Below are 6,570 nucleotides of genomic sequence, written 5' to 3' on the forward strand. Positions count from 1 at the left end.
TTTAACGACTCGAGTGAGTCATTGATTCAGTGAATCATTCATTAGGACGCCACACGCTTCGTTCCTGAATGAATGATTCAATGACTCACTCATTAAGACAGTGATTTGCCGTCACCTACTGACAGTTTTCCTTACATATTTAGAGTATAATTTCATTTTTCATCCATATTCACGCACCTCTGAGCTGCATTAAACAATGGTGTACGTCATTTTACATTGTATATAGTTTAGTTACGAACATGATGCAAGGCGATGACTGATTATTAAAACTAGGGATGCACCGATATGAAAATTGTGGCCGATACCGATAACCGATAATTCTTTATATTTGAAAGCCGATAACCGATAAATCGGCTGATAAATCCAAAATATGAATGCTTTTAATGGTGCACGTCATTTTACATTGTATGTAGTTAAGCAATGACTTATTATTAAAACTAGGGATGCACCGATATGAAGATTGTGGCCGATAACCGATAATTCTTTATATTTGAAAGCCGATATATCGGCTGATAAATCTAAATCCAAATTTTTATTTAATTTTTGAGAGCCTGATTACAAAAACAAAAAAATCTCACCATTAAAAGCCACGTCCCAAACACACAATAACAATGATGTTCTCATAATAACTGTATGTAGCCGATATGTTGCAAAATATACCTGAATGCCACTTTTGCCAAGTTTGTGTAATAAATTCTATGCTGAATCAAAATATTTCTTTCTAAAGCAATGTCTATTCAATGATTTTCTCATCTAACACAATAATGATTTTAAATGATCTTTAGAGGGATTGATTAATTATGTAATTAATTAAGTTAAACATTTTAATCATTTGACAGCCCTAATCGCTTGCTTAATTTGACCATTATGGTTCAATGAGAGTGATTTCTGAAGGATCATGTGACACTGAAGACTGGAGTAATTCAGCTTTGATCACAGGAATAAATTACACTTTACTACAGTATATATGCACTTAGACATTTTTACATTACAATAATATTTTACTATTTTTACTGTATTTTTGATCAATAAATGCAGCCCTGGTGAGCAGAAGAGACAAAAACATTACAAATCTTACTTTTTTGCTCTAGTTTAATCAGAATTTCCTGGTATAAAAACACTTTCCGCATCTCAAGCGCTGACTTTCGTTTCTCTGTTTGGATGTCTTATGATTAAACCAGGCACTAAGCGGGAAGCAGATCGTGCTCGAAATATTATATTTAAATATAATTGCAGGATGTTCTCATGACACGTTTCCAGACAAAAATACGGCCCTCGGTCTCTCGCCACATTCAATGAAAAGAGGGAATCTTTCAGGAGACGAGCGTCTGCAATCGACAGCATTCATTATCTCTCGTTCTGGAGCCTCAATTTGATGCAAAACTTTTCACTGCAATTTTAACACGCCGTTTCTTCGACGCCAAGCACTTGAAAGAGCCAAATAAGCCTAAAAAGTGATATTTGATATTTAATCATGTGCCAGTGATGCTTTCGACCCATTCAGCATCCCTCTAAACGTAATTAAAGGCAAATTGAGGGCTCTCTAATCTATTTTAGGTCATCAACAATCCCATGTACAGTAGACATTTAGGCTAATTAAAACTCAAGCTAATCAGATGGACGTGGACGTCTCTAAAGATGCGGAGACTTTCTGGCGTATCAGAGCGGATGGAAAATTAAAATCCTGCACTTCAAGGAAAGTGAGGGGCAGAAAAAGTGCAAGACTTTCATGCAAAATTAAGATTAAATTAAATATATTTCTGCTGTGATCTGACAAGTCTCTTATTTATAGCTGTCAGGAATTAAAATAAAGTGTGGAAGTTAAAAATTAAAGAAATATATATTTTTATACTGCACTTTATTTCAGTTAATGTTTATTTATTTCAAGTAATGAAAGCATTTGTTATATTATTATTGTTGTTTTAGTTAGCAATAATAACCCTGCTTTAAAACGTCCTTGTAAGTAAAAACAAAACAAAACAAAAAACTTTGGGGTCAGATTTTTTTTTAAAGAGAAATAATTTTTATTCAGAAAGGGCATATTCAATTTATCAAAGTGGCATTAACGATATTTATAATGTTACGATTTCTATTTCTACAAGAAATTAACCATTTTCAACACTGATAATAATCATAAATGTTTCTTGAGCATCAGATCCTCATATTAGAGTGATTTCTGAAGGATCATGTGACACTGAAGACTGGAGTAATGATGCTGAAAATCACAGGAATAAATTACACTTTACTGTATATTCACATAGAAAACAGCTGATTTACATTACAATAATATTTCACATTTTCACTGTGTTTATTGCATTTTATTATCAAATAAATGCAGTCTTGGTGAGCAGAAGAGACTTAAAAATATATAATTATATATATATATATATATATATATATATATATATATATATATATATATATATATATATATATATATATATATATTTATATATATATATATATATATATATATATATATATATATATATATATTTATATATATATATATATATATAAAATATTAAACAGTGTATATTTTATAAAAATTTCTGATCTATTCACAATAACACAGATTTGTCCAATGGTTTTGGTCCATGCACAAAATAAGAGAGCAGCAAAGAAATAAGCTACAAGTAAATGTCCACATGTCAGATAACAAATACTGAACCTAAGAGGCAACTTTGTGGTGCTTGGATGTTGTGATGTGATCAAAAGGTAATGCTTGAAAACTCTGAGAAACACTGATCTAAAGTTACGCTAAATAAAAGGAAGATTAAAATCTGAAACTCTGGAGTCTCCGCTCCCACAGTTCAGTAGTTCAGATCTGACAGGGAGACAAGTGGGCCAATTTAGGAGCGAACCTGGCCTTAAAACTACAGATTTGATTTGGAGACCATCACAAGCCGGGTAATTGGCTGAACGCGCTGCTTAATTGCTTTTAGTTCTCGAGCTGCTTGGCCATAAAATGTGGGGGCAAGAGCACGGGATACTCAGTAAATCTGAATGTAGGTGAAAATTGGATTTCCCCGCACGACCCCTGAGGCCGGATACGCCTGTAATCGCAGGCGGGTCATTAACAGCACAGGCCATCTGCATGCAAACTAATGGTAAGAAACCCAACGCAAAGGAGACCGAGATACACATACAGTCTTTGCACTTGACGTCGTCTAGGTCTAATAATGCAGGATATTAATTCATGTTAACAAGCAATACACAAAAAAATTAGCAAACTAACAATAATGCACAACGAGATTCATGAACAGCTTCTATCCCATTCCCAAAGCGATCACGATAATGAGCTATGAATTGAAAACACATCATTCTTGACAACTCGAAAAATTAGAATATGGTGCAAAAGTTCATTTATTTCAGTAATTCAACGTAAAAGGTGAAACTAATATATTATATAGACTCATTATATGCAAAGTGAGATATTTCAAGCCTTTATTTGTTATAATTGTGATGATTATGGCTTACAGATATGAAAACCTTTTCACAATATTCTAATTTTGAATTTGGGGTTTTCATATCTGTAAGCCTTAATCATCACAATTATAAGAAATAAAGGCTTGAAATATCTCACTTTGCATGTAATGAGTCTATATAATATATTAGTTTCACCTTTTGAGTTGAATTACTGAAATAAATGAACTTTTGCATGATATGATTTTTTGAGTTTCACCTGTACAAGACAATTTAAGTGATATAACACTATGAGCACATTATTTATGGCCTTTGATTGCAATATGAACTTAACTATTCTTAACTCTATACATTGGAAAGTCAAAAAAATGTGTATGTAAAATAGTACAATGACAATAAAGAAATCTATCTATCTAATGTCAAGCTTCGTTCTGAAATACAATGGCAAGTTTTAATGATTCAACCAAATACTGATGGATTAAATATTTTTTTTCTGTATTGAATACGTTTCACTCAGAAATATATCAGATCATATTTATTTGACGTGCTTCTGGAAACTGAGTGTAATAGCTCTTAAAGAAACAGTGCCCCTAAAAATGAAACCTTATGTTATCATACAACGCAAAACATAAGGATCCTGGCCTGAATATGATACGGGTTTGAAATATGATACGACATAAGGATGAGACAATCATTTTACCCCTTAAAACTCATCTTTGATCACTAAAATTACATATTTAAACGTTTATTCCTTAAAATATCTTGAATGTAACTCGACACCCTCGCCTCATTTAGTATGCGTGGTTCTATGAATATGCAAATGAGCCCCGCCTCCACTCACTCACTCAGCTCAGAGATCCACTGGTTGACGATCACACGTTGATCTGATTGGTTACAAGGTCGTTTGTGACGTCAGAAACACCAGCGATTTCAAACCGTGTTTTTGAGACTGTCTTTGGTTCACTGCAGTTTTAAGGAGGAAATACTCAGCAATGCTGTCGACTTATGAACTTACACATTAACCCTCTGGGGTCCTTCATTTCAGAGTCACACTCAGAACCTTCGGGTCCAAATGGGCCGGAAGGGTGGGATTCATATTTATTTTTAAAAAATCATCTTTTTTTTTTTTTACTTGTTTTTTATAATATTTTTTCTTTTCTTTTTTGGTGTTTTGAGATAATTTCAAAAATAAAAATGGTTTATAATTTATATTAATGCAATAATTATGACCCATTTTTTCCCCATTGAATATAATAGAAATTTAAAAAAAAAAATTTTTTTTTTTTTTTTTTAAAGCTGTATTTCATTTTAGAGTCAAGCCTAGGCCTCATGAAAGCAATTTTTGAAATGAGATGGATGCCATCTGGTGGACAAACTGAGCATTTTAAAAATTCAAAACCCATATGTAATCTGAATTTATTAGTGTGTATGTGTATAAAAGTGTGTGTGTGTGTGTGTGTGTGTGTGTGGATGTGTCTGTTTTGCACTCTTGATGTTTTATAGATTCACCCCTTCACTGTTGTGTGCTTTTTTTCTGGATCGTGGCTGATTTGTTGATTGTACGCACAAAACAACTCTGTATTGTCACATTTTTGTCAATTTCCCATTCATTTCCTATGCGGGTCCATTTGGACCCGAAGGTCCTGAGTGTGACTATTTTTTTTACAACCACTTAGACTATTCAAATCCTGTCCCCAATTTTTTTGGGTGTTCATATGCCAAGTACCAACAAAGTCACCAAATTTCGGACCATTCCGATAAAGCAATGATTTAAAAAAAAAAAAATTAAATGCTTCGGGTCCATTGGGGCCGAAGGACCCCAGAGGGTTAAAGCGTATTAAAAACATCACATAGACATATAAACAACATTAAAAGCTGGATTTTCACCACAGGGGGACTTTAAAGAAACAACACAAAACATAAGAATCCTGATACGGGTTTGAGTAAATAAAGACAACCTTAAACATTTCCAGAAGAGTGCGATATTTAAAGGAAGAGGCCGAGGGAAAGACAGAGACCGCACCGAAACGCTTTTTAATTACTCAATTATCTGTGCGAGGAGGAGCAGAACAGGGCCATCTGCGGATCAGCCTATTCATCATTGATTGGGAGAGACAGACGCGGGATCGGTTTACTCCATTAGCGGGCCGAGGGGAGGAGGACGGGCCGGCCTTCATTGTAAACGAGTTGCACAATTGTGCGATCTGTCACCGAAAGCATTCGAGCCGCGGAGAGAGAGAGGATTCAGATGTCACGGGTAGACCGAACGGTGCCTCGCTCGACCTGCTAAGAACATGGTTATAGTTTCACAGGAGACATACGCTGACCCGTATAACGAGGAGAACTAACACTTAAAGTGGACATATCATGAAAGTGCTATAATCAGTGCTTCTACCTATGGAAGCTTGTTTCCCCCACTGAATAAAAATAATAATTGCACATGCACATAAACCCCAAATTCAAAATTAGAATATTGTGAAAAGTTTTCCTATCTGTAAGCCATAATCATCACAATTATAACAAATAAAGGCTTGAAATATCTCACTTTGCATGTAATGAGTCTATATAATATATTAGTTTCACCTTTTAAGTTGAATTACTGAAATAAATAAACTTTTGTACAATATTCTAATTTTTCGAGTTTCACCTGTATAACATGAGGAAACCCTTGAAAGGTTCTTTATACGAAGCGTCTGACTTTAACCTTTTCTTCCAGCTCAATATAACATTCAACATGTCGAATTCCCTGCTAATAATCACACATCTGGAAAAGCATGATAAGAAATCTGACGACAGTGTTAGAAATACTGCTATTATTAGATATTTAGAGTTCGTTTGTTCATTTACAAAGAGCAAAGCGATTAAAAACACCCTTCATCTGACTGAAATGATGAGCTCAAACTGCAGCCTTTTGCATGTAAAAGTAAAAGTAAAATTAATCTCCAAAAGTCTCATAAACACACGGTGAGTCTCTCATTAGACGAGCAACACTGACATCTAGTGGCTGCACACAGACCTGCATTCCGCATTACAAACAAACAAATGAAAATAACAATTCGACATCTTTACAACAAGATACACTTACTTGAGAAGCATGCAATAATTTACTAATGTTTATGCATTAAAACAAGTGGTAAAAACAAA

The sequence above is a fragment of the Rhinichthys klamathensis genome, unplaced genomic scaffold (genome assembly GCF_029890125.1).
Source record: "Rhinichthys klamathensis goyatoka isolate OS25496 unplaced genomic scaffold, OSU_Roscu_1.1 h1tg000685l_1, whole genome shotgun sequence".
Taxonomy (NCBI): Eukaryota; Metazoa; Chordata; class Actinopteri; order Cypriniformes; family Leuciscidae; genus Rhinichthys; species Rhinichthys klamathensis.